Source organism: Bufo bufo, chromosome 4 (genome assembly GCF_905171765.1).
Source record: "Bufo bufo chromosome 4, aBufBuf1.1, whole genome shotgun sequence".
Classification (NCBI taxonomy): Eukaryota; Metazoa; Chordata; class Amphibia; order Anura; family Bufonidae; genus Bufo; species Bufo bufo.
Window position 1 is genome coordinate 118,659,242 of NC_053392.1, and position 14,991 is coordinate 118,674,232.

Here is a 14,991-nt window from a genome sequence, read left to right on the forward strand (position 1 = left end):
AAGCGTTTTTTCACTGATGGTTGTTATTTTTAATTTAATTTTTTTTCCCAAGTATCTGAAAAACGCATCAAAACTGATAGCACTGGCGTGAAAAAAACTGAACCACTGAACACAATCGATGACTGAACTTGTATGCACAACCATCAGTTTTTTCCCTGAACAGATCCTGATACAATCCGTATCGTTTACGTGCTATAGGTGTTGTCCATGTTTTGTTTTTAACTCTGTCCCAAGCCCGCAGTACCTGTTGAGAATATATATATATATATTTTTTTTTTTAAAAGCATACTCACCTGCTCCCCTCCACTCTGTGGCTCCTGGACTCTCTTCACTGGACTTCCAGTCTCAGATCTGCCAACTTTCCCAAGTCATGTTCTGCTTGGGGATATGTCACTGCTGTTATGAAGAAAATCCCTGTCCATATCCCATGAGGACATCACAGAGGGAATCTCCTGTTCTCTGAACATGAATGGAGAGCCGCTGTGGTGGACCTTTCCTATCCATGCATTAAATGGCTGGATGTTAATCTGAAGGGTCCTGCAGTGGCCTCTGCAGAAGAAATGTCTGGCCAGAAGCCACTTTCCCTGAGGATAACAGCTGACCATTGAGGGTGAAGGTGGCCATACACATCTAGGGCCAGATGAAGTGCTGGAGTAATCTTCTTATCGTCACCATCTTCTTTCCACATTTCCATGCTAGAAACATACCTCAGGGTGAGAGCTGTGTCCCGTAGGTATTACATTAGTACAAAGTTGTTCAAAACGGATGATTTCAACCAAAGTGATTGCTCGTTGGGGGAAATTTGACAACAAAAGAATCATTTTAGCTGACCTATGAAGGATCACCATCGTCTGCGAAGAAGGCATCCATGTTTAAAAATGTTTGTCTGATAGCTGAACGAAAGATCTTTCCATGAAAGAACGTTCCCAGAAATATCTTTGCCCCATCGGCCGGTTTCATTGAACGCGTACGACCAGTCTGATCAACTGTACCACCTAATATAGACTATAATGTGGGTGGCCGTGTCCATGTAACTATCACTTCTCAGATGATTGTTTCGTTCGACTATCAACCAACTTCTATCTAGTAGGTATGGCCAGCTTTAGAGAAAGAAGCTGGATTAAAAAGGAGTTGTCTTCATGAGACAGGCAGGTTATGCAGGCGATTGTCGGGAGGGAAGCGTTCTTTCCTGACAATCGCCTGCTTGTTAGTGGAGGAGACTGCTGCTATTACATTCAGCGATCTCCACTGTATGGCACGATCTGCCACTGGCAAATGATGATTTTTAAACCTGCTGAAAGATTGGGATTGCCGATAATTGAGCGGGTAATCGGCGGCAGTATTACACTCCATATCATCGCTAATGAGCGTTCCTACAATTGCTTGTTAGCGATGATCTGGCAGAATATCCACTTGTGTAATACAGACTTAACGCTGAAGAATCCCTGTTACAAAAGTGTGGAAAATGTGCCCTCTAGTCTTATCTCGCCTGATTTGATGCTTAGGTAATAGGTGTCTATATATAAAGTAACTAAGGGGGCCTATCTCCACTCAGACATGCAGTAGGTAGAGTTAATTTTTTCCGGTATTGAGATCTGTCATAGGGTCTCAATACTGAAAAAAACACTTCAGTTTTGTCCCCATTCATTGTCAGAGGGGACAAAACGTAACCGAACAGAACGGAGTGCTCCAAAATGCATTCCGCTCCGTTCTCATACCAGAGGGCAAACCGCAGCATTCTGCGGTTTGCTTTCCGTCCTAAGATGTGGAGCAAGACGGATCCGTCATGACCCACAATTCAAGTCAAAGGGGACAGATCCGTTTAACTCTGACACAATAGAAAACAGATCTGTCCCCCATTGACTTTCAATGGAGTTCATCATGGATCCGTCTTGGCAATGTTATAGATAATACAACCGGATCCGTTCATAATGGATGCAGACGGTTGTATCAGTAACGGAAGCGTTTTTGCTGAACCCTGCCGGATCCAGTAAAAACGCTAGTGTGAAAGTAGCCTTCGTGATGTATACAGTAGAGTGCATTAGTTTTCCAATTATATCTGTGCTGTGACATCACTGATTCATTTCTGCACATTGCTATGCATATTATTATACTATCGTGACATCACTGTGCAAATTATTCTGCCGGCACTATGTGCCTTATTCCTGTGCATTAGGGAAACCAACATATCATAAGCCTCTCATGTTCTGTACTTGCTAAAGGTGTTTGCAGGGGCGGGGCAAGTTTTTCTATGGGGCCCCCATGGCTTCTTGTTACACCATGCTCTTGAAATTTTGTTGGTAGGTACTTATGTTTTTATCTTTAAAAGGAGTCTGTTACCCTATATTAATGCTTTAATGGCGAGTGTAACAGTATCAACCGTTGGCGACGTCCTTCTCCCCTAGTCAGAGTGGCGCTGTACAGTTGCTCCAGAGACTTCCAAGCCGAGTTGTGATTCCCAGTAGCTGTGCAGCTCTTACAAGAGCTAGTAGTGATATAGCTGTTCCCTACAACACGAGACCAGGCTGCGAGTTGAGGGTAAGAAGATCAAACTTTATTGGTGCCACAGTTCAGTTCAGTCACTTTTACGGCCTTATATGCAAGTCCCCATGCAAGGGGACCTCCCCTCTGGACCTGATGGAGAACTGGGTGACAACCACACAGACCAATGGAAATAACCACACATTCTGGGACATTCCCATACAGGACACACAATGCCTCCCCTCTGCCTGGGAGAGAATTAGGTCAGACACTGTATGTAACCCAATCATCTCCAGGCAGTAAACCACATTTTGTTTTATAAAGCATTAAAAAGTACCCCAAAATCCACAATATCCCCACAAATGTGACATCCCCTGATAGCCCTGACCTGGGTGACCAACAGATCCAAAAATCACCCAGATCAGAGAAGGGGTTAAAGAATTTCCTGAATTTTCCTTGTTTCTGACCAACTGAGGCTCCTGCCCAAAATAAAAAATATCATTGACAGTTTGATTATGTGGAAAAGTATCAATAAAAATATCACAGAGGAAAATTAACGTTTTCAATAAAATGTAACTTTTACTATTTTATATTAAAATATTACCCCCCCCCCCCCCCAAAAAAAGAAAAGAAAAGAAAAAACAACATATTGTGCCCAAAAAAATGATGTATATAGCAGAGCCTGGATGTCCAAATAATTATAGATGTACGGACTTACAGTTTGGAGACAGCGGACTTCAGTATTAGGCCCATGAGAAGTGAGGTCAGGACCAGGGGAGAGATAACCCTGTTAAGTCCCTAGTGGCTACCCCTCACCCGCCACTTCTCGGTGGCTAAGCCCTCGCTGTAACCTGTTATGGCCCTGCCAGGTGGATCAAGAAATCAAGAAAATAATTGTCCTGACGCGTTTCCCCAGTTTTAATACGACTGGTTCATCAGGGGATCAATGATAAGTAAATCCAATCGTCATAGGCATCAAGATAGTTGGTAACACGATGAAAAGGCATCCTGGTATGGCACCTTACAATGGGAGGCGGTCTCAGGAATCGGCATGGAAATAAGTTAGGGCCCTTTCACACTTGCGTTCTTTTCTTCCGGCATAGAGTTCCGTCGTCGGGGCTCTATGCCGGAAGAATCCTGATCAGTTTTATCCTAATGCATTCTGAATGGAGAGAAATCCGTTCAGGATGCATCAGGATGTCTTCAGTTCCGGACCGGAACGTTTTTTGGCCAGAGAAAATACCGCAGCATGCTGCGCTTTTTGCTCCGGCCAAAAATCCGGAACACTTGCTGCAAGGCCGGATTCGGAATTAATGCCCATTGAAAGGCATTAATCCGGATCCGGCCTTAAGCTAAACGTCGTTTCGGCGCATTAACGGATCCGACGTTTAGCATTTTCTGAATGGTTACCATGGCTGCCAGGACGCTAAAGTCCTGGCAGCCATGGTAAAGTGTAGTGGGGAGCGGGGGAGCAGTATACTTACCGTCCGTGCGGCTCCCGGGGCGCTTCAGAGTGACGACAGGGCGCCCCACGCGCATGGATGACGTGATCGCATGGACACGTCATCCATGCGCATGGGGCGCTCTGACGTCATTCTGGAGCGCCCCGGGAGCTGCACGGACGGTAAGTATACTGCTCCCCCGCTCCTACTCTGGCAACCAGGACTTTAATAGCGTCCTGGGTGCCATAGTAACACTGAACGCATTTTGAAGACGGATCCGTCTTCAAATGCTTTCAGTTCACTTGCATTTTTCCGGATCCGGCGTGTAATTCCGGCAAATGGAGTACACGCCGGATCCGGACAACGCAAGTGTGAAAGAGCCCTTAGAGGCAAAAATCTTCTGATAACCTTGCGTTGTTTGATTCCGGCAGGCAGTTCAGTTGCCTGATCAGAAAAACTGTATGCAAACGCATGTCATTTGCAGACTGATCAGTCTGCAATGCCGGATCCGGTATTTATTATTTTGGACCTGGAAACGGGATCCGTTTTACCGGAACACTTGATCAATACATTTCAATGGAAATTACTGTTGGATCTGGCATTCAGGCAAGTGTTCTGGAATTTTTATCCGTCCAAATACCGTTAAAGTGACTGAACTGATGCATCCTGAACGGATTGCTTTTCATTCAGAATGCATTGGGACAAAAATTATCATTTTTTTCCGGTATAGAGCCCCTAGAACGGAACTCAATACCGGAAAACTTTAACGCTAGTGTGAAAGTCCCCTAAGGCTAGGGCTACACGACGACAATAAGTCACGTGACACATAGGGCACAACTACACTGCAACATGTGTTGCGTGACAATTTTTATAATGATAGTCTATGGCAGTGATGGTGAACCTTTTAGAGACAGAGTGCCCAAACTGTAACCCAAAACCCACTTATTTATCGCAAAGTGCCAACACGGCAACTTACCTTGAATACTACAGTCCAGTATAGTATAGCTTCCATGTATGGTGGCTCAGTGGTTGGCACTGGTGCTTTGCAGCGCTGGGGTCCTAGGTTCAAATCCGACCAAGGACAACATCTGCATGGAGTTTGTACCCGTGCCCTAGGTTCGCCACCACTGGTCTATGGTGACACGCTGCGATGCGACAGTCTCAGAAAAATCCACCTTGGATGGATTTTTTGCTACTATCGTGACGCAGTCGCAGCGCGACACCATAGACCAGGCATCCTCAAACTGCGGCCCTCCAGCTGTTGCAAAACTACAACTCCCAGCATGCCCGAAGAGCCTACAGCTATCGTCCTACAGCAGGGCATGGTGGGAGTTGTAGTTTTACAACAGCTGGAGGGACGCAGTTTGAGGATGCCTGCCATAGACTATCATAAAAATTGTCGCGCGACATGTCATCGTGTAGCCCCAGCCTCATACTGATAACCTTTCCTCTGGACACCTGGTACGAGAAGGCAGCGGCGCTTGCAGTAGCACCAGAGACTTCTCTCATCTTTCCCTCTGAGGAGCGCCGGTGCCTTCTCACAGTTTACCCTAGGCCAGTGATGTCACGTTCATTGGCCACGTGGTCTAGGCACAGCTCAGCCCTACAGAAGTGAATGGGGATGAGCTGCTAAGGCTAGTTTCACACTAGCGGCAGGGGAGTCCGGCGGGTGAACAGCCTGCCGGACTCCCCTGCCGCTCTACTACAACTCCCAGCATGCAAACACGCTCGGCTGTTCTTCTAAGCCAGGGCTCATTTACATGACCATATGTTCGCTCCGCATCCGATCTGCATTTTGTGCGGATTGGATGGGACCACAAAAAATGTGCATCCGTATGTCCGTTCCATGGCCTCGTAAAAAAGATAGAATGTCCTATTCTTGTTCGTTTTGCGGACAAGGATAGGCATTGTACGGCATAGCACAATAAGGGTCCATTCACACGTCCGTATGGGTTTTGTGGATCCGCAAAACACGGACACCGGCAATGTGCGTTCTGCATTTTGCGGACCAAACATCGCCGGCACTCTCATAGAAAATGCCTTTTCTTGTCCGCAATTGCGGACAATAGGACATGTCCTATTTTTTTCCGAAACCGTGGACCGGAAGATCGGGGGCGCGCTCCGGAAATGCGGATGCGGAGAGCACATAGTGTGCTCTCCGCATCGATTCCGTCCCCATAGAGAATGAATGGGGACGCACCCGTTCCGCAAATTGTGGAATGGATGTGGACCCATTATACGGACGTGTGAATGGAGCCTAAATCTGCAAAAAAAAAAAACCTGATGCAACACGGACGTCGCACAGATGTCATCCATATTTTTGTCTGCAAAATGATATCGCGCGACTATTTTATTGCTTTGTTACGTTAAAGGCAATGGAGTGAAAGCTGTGAGTGACTTGCAACACAAAATCATTCATATCTGGATGTTTTGTGACTATCACGTCCCAGTATGTCGCCACACATATCGGCCATAGCCTAAAGCATGACATGATTTCCTGGCCCAATGCGATAATTACACGACTACTTCATGTATTGTAGACGAGCACATGTCACGCTTTAGGAGAGGCGTCTTCAGGTGACAGATACTGAAGTTACACTGCGATTATATCGCGATAATATCGCCGCCCAGGAGCGCAGTCCGCAGTGACTCTGGACGTGGCGAGCAGCAGAGGGCGCTCTCCTGGAGGAAGAAGAAGAAGGCGGCTGCAGGCAATGTGACCGGTCTGAGGGGAAGAGGAGGAGGTGTGGCAACCCGGAACCGGAAAGGGTGAGGAGAAGGAGGGTCTGTGCGTCGAGAAAAGGGTCTGAGTAGAACGTAGGAAGGAGCCGGCACCGGCGGGGAGTTGAGGCCGCAGCGCTACATCATAACATCCGGTATTTACTCCGTCGTTCCCAGTCAGTGCGGCACGGCACAGTTCTCACTGCCGCCTGTAGGGGGCATGGTGTGTGAATGTGCCCGGGAGCCGGGTGACCACTGTGGGTACAGTTTATCTGCTATGTATGTGGTGGGCACCGTGCTGGGTCTGGTAACAATTGCAGGGCTGCTGTGGAGCAGGTGTATGGGCAGCAGGCAGACCAGTGTGTGTATTGCAGGCTGGCTGCTGTCACGTGACTACCTGGACTGCTAGTGAGCGGGGCAGTGCCAGGCTGCAGTCATACAGGCGACTTAAAGGGGTTGTCCAGGATTAGAAAAACATGGCTGCTTTCTATCAAGAAGGTTGTGTGTGGTATTACAGCTCAGCTCCATTCACTTCCATGAAGCGCAGGTGCCGTACCAGACGCAGTCCATGGACAGGTGGTGCACCGTTTCCTAATCCTGGAACCCCCTTTAAGGCAATGGATGTGGTCATGAGTTGATGACTGTGGTACAGCAGGATGCTGTGTGTTTGGATTGAGCCCTTGGATACGACGTTCACCACTGTGCGCTTTATATATTCCTTATATGTAGTCCAGGGATCAGCATCCTCCAGCTGTTCTAAAACTACAACTCCCAGAATCCTCTTTTCACTTCCATGGGAGTTACTAGAACAGCCAGGTCCATGTGCATGCTGGGAGTTGTAGTTTAACTGATCCCTGCTGTAGTCCCTGACCCAGTCCTGAGGAGTTATAGGCCGTTGTGCTGCCAGGATCACCACGCAAAGACCAAATCCGCTGCTTATTATTTCTGTGTCATTGAATGGAGCTGAAAAGTACTGGTCCTTTCTAGTATTCTCTGTTCTGAAAATACCTGATACGGAATCCCCCTTAAAGCTCCACGTGTTTTGTGTGTGGTCTTGTGTTTTTTTTTTATCCTACCAATTTTCAGTCGAAGTTTGGACGTGGGTTCAACACAGAATCCGCTTTGAGTGGACGTCACGTCCCTTTTCACACTATGGTTTTTAAAAGTGAGTGGAGAAAAAAAACATGCCTGCGGTTTTCCCATTGAAATCAACGGGTAGTGGATTGCATCTGCTTTCTGTGGCCATCTGTGCCAAAATCCACGTAGATTAAACTCTGTGTGAAAAGACCCTAAGGCCTCATGCACACGAACGTTGTAAGTTTCTGTGTCCGTTCCGTTTTTGTTTTTTTTTGCGGATAGGATGCGGACCCATTCATTTCAATGGGTCCGCAAAAGAATGCGGACAGCGCACAGTGTGCTGTCCGCATCAGTATGTCCGTTCCGTATCCCTGCAAAAAAAAATAATAGAACATGTCCTATTCTTGTCCGTTTTAGGCATTGTTACAATGGATCCGCAAAAAAAAAAAACTGATGGCATACGGCTGTCATCTGTTTGTTTTTTGTTTTTTTTTGCGGACAGCAAAACACAGTGTTGTGTGCATGTAGCCTTAGACTGCGGGCATCACAGCCTCCCAACCAAACCAGTGGGTGTCGGGTTCCGCGTGGCGAGGCATCCGCACTGACATTCTGACGTAACACGCCCTTCTTTCTTGTGGTTTTTCGTTCTGGATGCTGATTCCACGTCATTGATGGACAGGTTACTTCCTATTTAAAACTTTTGGCTGAAAAAAAAAAATATAAATACACAAGTAGGTTCCCTGTTGAAATAAGTGGGGGAAGCGGTGCATGTGTTTTTGGTGTGGAACCCATGTCAAAAAAACTAGGTGAACATCCCCCAAGAAAGGCTTGTGAACAAGGCCTAAGTGGTTGTGACAACCAATATGGCTGCCATGATAGCATTAAGGTGGTCACCCTAATGTTCGCCCTCTTCCGTATGAGGTCTGCTTCATTGAAGTTACTGACTCAGAACCTGGCAGGTTTCCTCAGAAATGGCCAAGTGCATCTCTAGGATTGTGGTCTACTGAAGTGACCGGTTGTGGTAATCCTTCTGGTGACCTATTTGTCATTGGTACGTTATCCAGGCGATTAATGCTCGCTCACAATGGGTCGTCTTTGTTTTACAGTGAGCTGGGCCCGTTCATGTGATTCTTCATGATCCACATCTACAAGATGCACTAACTAGAGACTGGTATGTTAGAGCCAGGAAAAAAAATGAACGAGTGTAAGGGTCCAGCCACAGATTTGGAAGCCAAGACTAGGAGTGAATTCAAAAAACAGAAGTGGTTTCTGCCCTTTTATATTTTCTTTTCTTTCATCATCCACGCCTGGGTTTGGCTTCCAAAACTGCATCAGGAAACCTGACCGTGTGGCCGTGCCCTAAGGCCCCTTTCACACGGGCGAGTATTCCGCGCGGATGCGATGCGGGAGGTGAACGCATTGCACCCGCACTGAATACCGACCCATTCATTTCTATGGGGCTGTTCACATGAGCGGTGATTTTCACGCATCACTTGTGCGCTGCGTGAAAATCGCAGCAAGCTCTATATTCTGCGTTTTTCACGCAACGCAGGCCCCATAGAAGTGAATGGGGTTGCTTGAAAATCGCAAGCAAGTGCGGATGCGGTGCGATTTTCACGCACGGTTGCTAGGAGACAGTCTATTCACTGTATTATTTTCCCTTATAACATGGTTATAAGGGAAAATAATAGCATTCTGAATACAGAATGCTTAGTAGGTGATCAATTGAGGGTTAAAAAAATAAATACAAATTAACTCACCTTCTCTTGTTCCCGGTCTCTTCTTTACTTCTCAAAAGATGAACTATCGGCTAGGACCTGTGGTGACGTCAGATCACATGCTCCAATCACATGGTCCATCACCACAGTGATGGACCATGTGATTGGAGCATGTGATCTGACGTCACCAAAGGTCCTTTAGCCCACAGCTCATCATTAAAGAAGTAAAGAAGAGACCGGGACCTACGCGAACAAGAGAAGGTGAGTTAATTTTTTTTATTTATTTTTTAACCCCTCCAGCGCTGTTTTACTATGCATTCTGTATTCAGAATGCTATTATTTTCCCTTATAACCATGTTATAAGGGAAAATAATAAAATCTACAGAACATTTAACCCAAGCCCGAACTTCTGTGAAGAAGTTCGGGTTTGGGTACCAAACATGCGTGATTTTTCTCACGCGAGTGCAAAACGCATTACAATGTTTTGCACTCGCGCGGAAAAATCGCGGGTGTTCCAGCAACGCACCCGCACATTTTCCCGCAACGCCCGTGTGAAAGAGGCCTAAGGCCTCATGCACACGACCGTTCAGTTTTTTGCGGTCCGCGGATCCGCAAAAAATGGAAGGCGCCTATGTTGCCTTCCGCAATTTACGGAACGGGCGCCGGCAATATAAATGCCTATTCTTGTCTGCAAAGTGCGGACAAGAATAGGACATGTTATATTTTTTTTAGCGGGGCCGTGGAACGGAGCCATGCATGCGGACAGCACACGGAGTGCTGTCCGCATCTTTTGCGGCCCTATTGAAATGAATGGGTCCATTTTGGCGGCTCGGATGCGGACCCAAACAACGGTTGTGTACATGAGGCCTAAGGATCTGAGAGGCCTTGACGAGGACCAAATTGTGATTGCTAGACGACTGACTTGGAGCATCTCAAAATTGGCAGGTCTAGTGAGGTGTTCCTGATATGCAGTGGTTAGTGGCGACACGATGTGCCGAAGACTCCCTGATGCACATCAGGAGTGAAGGTTATCCCGTCTGGTCGGATCCTACAGAAGAGCTACTTCTTTGGAATGGTCCAATACACGAAGGCTTATCCTTGCAGCTTAGGCTACTTTCACACTTGCGGCAGAGTGATCCGGCAGGCATATGCTTGATCAGTCAGAAAAATGCATTGAAATGCCAGATCCGTCTTTCCGGTGTCATCTGGCAAAACGGATCCGGCATTTATTTGTATCACCTTTTTTCCGGTCTGTGCATGTGCAGACCGGAAGGACATATCCAGCATTCAGGCAAGTGTTCCGTTTTTTGGGCCGGAGATAAAACCGTAGCATGCTGCGGTTTTATCTTTTGCCTGATCAGTGAAAAAAGACTGAACGGAAGACTTCCTGATGCATCCTGAACGGGTTGCTCTCCATTCAGAATGCATGGGGATATACCTGATCAGTTCTTTTCCGGTATTGAGCCCCTAGGATGGAACTCAGTGCCGGAAAAGAATAACGCTAGTGTGAAAGTACCCTTACAGGACTTCAAGTATATGCGGATCACACCTGACACCTTCAGAGGTCTTGTGGAGTCCATACTATGAGTGGTCAGAGAGCTGTTTTGGGGAGACCTAGACTGATTTTAATGTTATGGCTGATTATTGTATAAAAGGAAACTATGTGGGAAATTCCCCTGTGAAAAGCAATTTATTTTTTATGTCTTTTGAAACTTAAATGTCCACTGTTGTCGCCAAAGCTTGGAATATACATGTGGCCAACCATGACTCCCCCATAGTCTTGCACTGCTGGCTCAGCCAAGCATGTGTGAATTCAGTAAGTAGAGTAGATAAGAGGTTGCCAAACAAAACTGGCACCGCTTATCTGGTAAAATAGGTTGCCATCCACCCTGCCGGCTCTCATGCCTGTACTCCTAAATAGAAAGATTTACGATAGATATACGGAAATGCTGATGAGACTGACCAGCAGTGCGGGCGCGTCATTGGTGGAGCCACAAGAGATGTCATTTCCGGACATGCAAACAGTTGAAATCTGGAGTACCCCTTTATCTTTATGTACCTCATTGTACGTCAAGCCTTTCTTGTCTTTGCAGCCGCCGGCCAGAGCTCCGTCCTGCAGGGTGTAAAATCAACACCGGCACTCCCAGGTTATGTGAGAACTCAGCAAGATGCTGCTTGGCAGACTATATTCCACAACATACAGGCGGTCATGCAAAATTAGCATTTTTTCTTATTTTTTTTTTTTACGTTAATGCATTTTATGCTTAATAGGCTATTTTCACATGGCCGTGTGTGGTCCATGAAATGTGGTCTGTGAGACGACCACATTTACCACGACTCAGCTGACCCAAACTCTCTGCCTCACAGATCACTATGATGCTGTTACAGATCATGTTTCATGGACCCCACACGGCCGTGGGAAAGCCACCTAAGGGCTGATTCACACGAACGTATGCTGCCCGTTGCCGTATTGCGGATCTGCAGTACACGGGCACCGTTCCGTGTGCATTCGGCATCACGGATGCGGACCCATTCACTTCAATGGGTCCACAAATCCGGAGCTGCGGAACTGAACACTACAGAAGCACTGCGGAGTGCTTCCTGGGGTTCCGTGCCTCAGCACTGCAAAAAGATAGAGCAAGTTCTATCTTTTTGCAGAACAGACGGATTGCGGACCCATTTAAGTGAATGGGTCTGCGATCCCCATGCGGCCTCTCCACGGAGGGTACCTGTGCATTGCGGACCGCAATTTGTGGTCCACAGCACGGGCTTCACACGGTCGCGTGAACAAGCCCTAAAACCCAACATAGTTGAAGGAGAATTTCAGGGAAACGGTTTTCTCATTAGGTGTGATCGCTGGGCCATCATAGCGCCAGAGCCCTAGCACACAATAGTGCGGGGCACTTGTCCTGATACAGGCGTTTCTTAATTAGCTCCTGAAGATACGTGGCGAACATATGTCACGTGGAAACGCGTTCATTGTTCAGGACACGGCTCTCTAGGCCGAGTGTGCATGAGCTGTGAGAGTTTACCTCTTAGCTAGGTGATACTGACCATGAGATGGAGGGTGGCCTAAACACTGACGCCTATGAGGGTATGCATGTTTCCACGTACATTGAACGTGAATCACACGGTGCATTGTATCCTGGATGAACATAGCCGTGTGGTGTGTGCGAGTGGCGTCTAGTGATAGTAGGACGACTCCAGCCAAGTCTTCAGTGTGGAGCACTTGTTGTATCATGGACAGTACAGTCCGTGTGGCTGATACAATATAGCCCCTCCAGCCTGACACGGCTGCATTGGTCGGTAACCATCTCGGAGGTTCACTCGGGGAACACCTGTGTCTAGAAGTAGATTGCACCGTGTCCTGTTGTCCTGCTTGCAGACTATTAGCAGCACCTTGACTTGTAACTGTGCAGAGGGTTGTTCCTCAGTCCCTTTCTGCACTCTTCAAGTCTGATTGCCTGATGGTCACAGATTGTGACATATAGGTTTATGCCCTCTTTTTAAACAGACTACAATAAAGATTTCTTTTTCTTTTTTTTTCTTTTAAGAAAGGCTGTGATAATATAAGTATTCAAGAACGTTCACCAGATTATTCGAATAGTGTGAGATAGTGATCGCTGGGCAGCGGAGAGCTGTGACATCCACCAGTCTCACAAAAATGAAGGCCCTCTGGGCTCTACTGTTATGCATGACCATTTACCATTGAAGTTCACTTGACACTTTTAAAGGGGTTTTGCAATCCCCACACCAAGTGTAGACATGGTCCCAAATCTGCTGAGCCTCGAAAGAAATCGCCGATTTACCACCACTTCTTTCCAGCTCAGAGGGTCTGGTTTCTGCTGCTTCTGGTCTACTGTGTGCCAGAAGTTTGATGTCACAACAGTCACATGCACTGCTGCAGCCATTTACTGGCCTCAGTGGTCTTGTGCTGCCGACCAGTAAATGCCTGCAGTGGTGCATTTGTTGACTGACAGAACATAAAACATTTCACCGTCCATGCTTTACCACTTTACAAATCGCTAGTCAGACCACACATGGAGTACTGTGTACAGTTCTGGGCTCCTGTAAACAAGGCAGACATAGCAGAGCTAGAGAGGGTTCAGAGGAGGGCAACTAAAGTAATAACTGGAATGGGGCAACTACAGTACCCTGAAAGATTATCAAAATTAGGGTTATTCACTTTAGAAAAAAGACGACTAAGGGGAGATCTAATTAATATGTATAAATATATCAGGGGTCAGTACAGAGATCTATCCCATCAGCTATTTATCCCCAGGACTGTGACTGTGACGAGGGGACATCCTCTGCGTCTGGAGGAAAGAAGGTTTGTACACAAACATAGAAGAGGGTTCTTTACGGTAAGAGCGGTGAGACTATGGAACTCTCTGCCTGAGGAGGTGGTGATGGTGACTACAATAAAGGAATTCAAGAGGGGCCTGGATGTATTTCTAGAGCGTAATAATATTACAGGCTATAGCTACTAGAGGGGGGTCGTTGATCCAGGGAGTTATTCTGATTGCCTGATTGGATTCGGGAAGAAATTTTTTATTTCCCTAAAGTGGAGAAAATTGGCTTCTACCTCACAGGGTTTTTTGCCTTCCTCTGGATCAACTTGCAGGATGACAGGCCGAACTGGATGGACAAATGTCTTTTTTCGGCCTTATGTACTATGTTACTATGTTACTATGCTGGAAATGGGTGCCGATAAATTGGTGAGTGCCTTTCCTTAGCCAGAACAGATTCGGAGCCATAACTAAAACTGCGGTGGGGGTCAGACTACCCCCCCCTTTTCATTTAGAGGTTTTGTGAACCCCTTTTAAGGTGGCTACACATTCCCAGTGACCTGTGTATAGGGTTGAGCGATATACCGGTATCACGATATACCGCGGTATTAAAAAAACGGCGATATGGCGATATCGCCGTTTTGTAAATACCGCGGTATTTCGTGACGTCATAGGAGCGGTCATGTACGCTGACCGCTTCTAAATCTGCGGCCGCCCGCCCCAGCATGAACCGATACGGGACATTTGCAGAGTACTTCTACTCGTGCAAATGTCCCCGATACCTGCTGGCCGCTTGCGGCGGCGCTCTTAGCAGTTCGGCCGGCGTGGGGGAGGGAAGGAATTCTGTCACTCGCATTTCCTGCACCCGACCTCTGAGAGGACGCTGTGATCCGCGCAATTAACCCCTCAGGTGATCACAGCGTCCTCTCAGAGGTCGGGTGCCGGGAATGTGGGCAGTGCCCCCCTCCTCCCTCCCTCCCCAGTATTAATCATTGAGGCCACAGGGTCGTCCCCCCATCATTGGTGGCAGTGGGCCCCCCCTCCTCTCTCCCTCCCCAGTATTAATCATTGGAGGCCACAGGGTCGTCGTCCTCCTCCTCCCCCCATCATTGGTGGCAGTTTGCAGTTCCGATCGGAGTCCCAGCAGTGTAATGCTGGGGCTCCGATCGGTTACCATGGTAGCCAGGACGCTACTGAAGCCCTGGCTGCCATGGTATGTTAGTGAGCAGCATTATACTCGCGTGCGTCGTGGCCGCCGGTCGC

At 47.4% G+C, this 14,991-nt stretch overlaps 1 protein-coding gene across 2 annotated transcripts in view; it reads left to right on the plus strand.

The window, feature by feature from the left end:
* The first annotated feature begins 6,677 nt into the window (after positions 1–6,677).
* PAK2 (p21 (RAC1) activated kinase 2) overlaps positions 6,678–14,991 on the plus strand; it is a 75,845-nt gene continuing 67,531 nt past the window's right edge. For both annotated transcript variants that reach the window (XM_040427760.1, XM_040427762.1), the window contains exon 1: positions 6,678–6,799. The gene's annotated coding sequence lies outside the window, so the exon portion shown is untranslated. The remainder of the gene's footprint in view (positions 6,800–14,991) is intronic.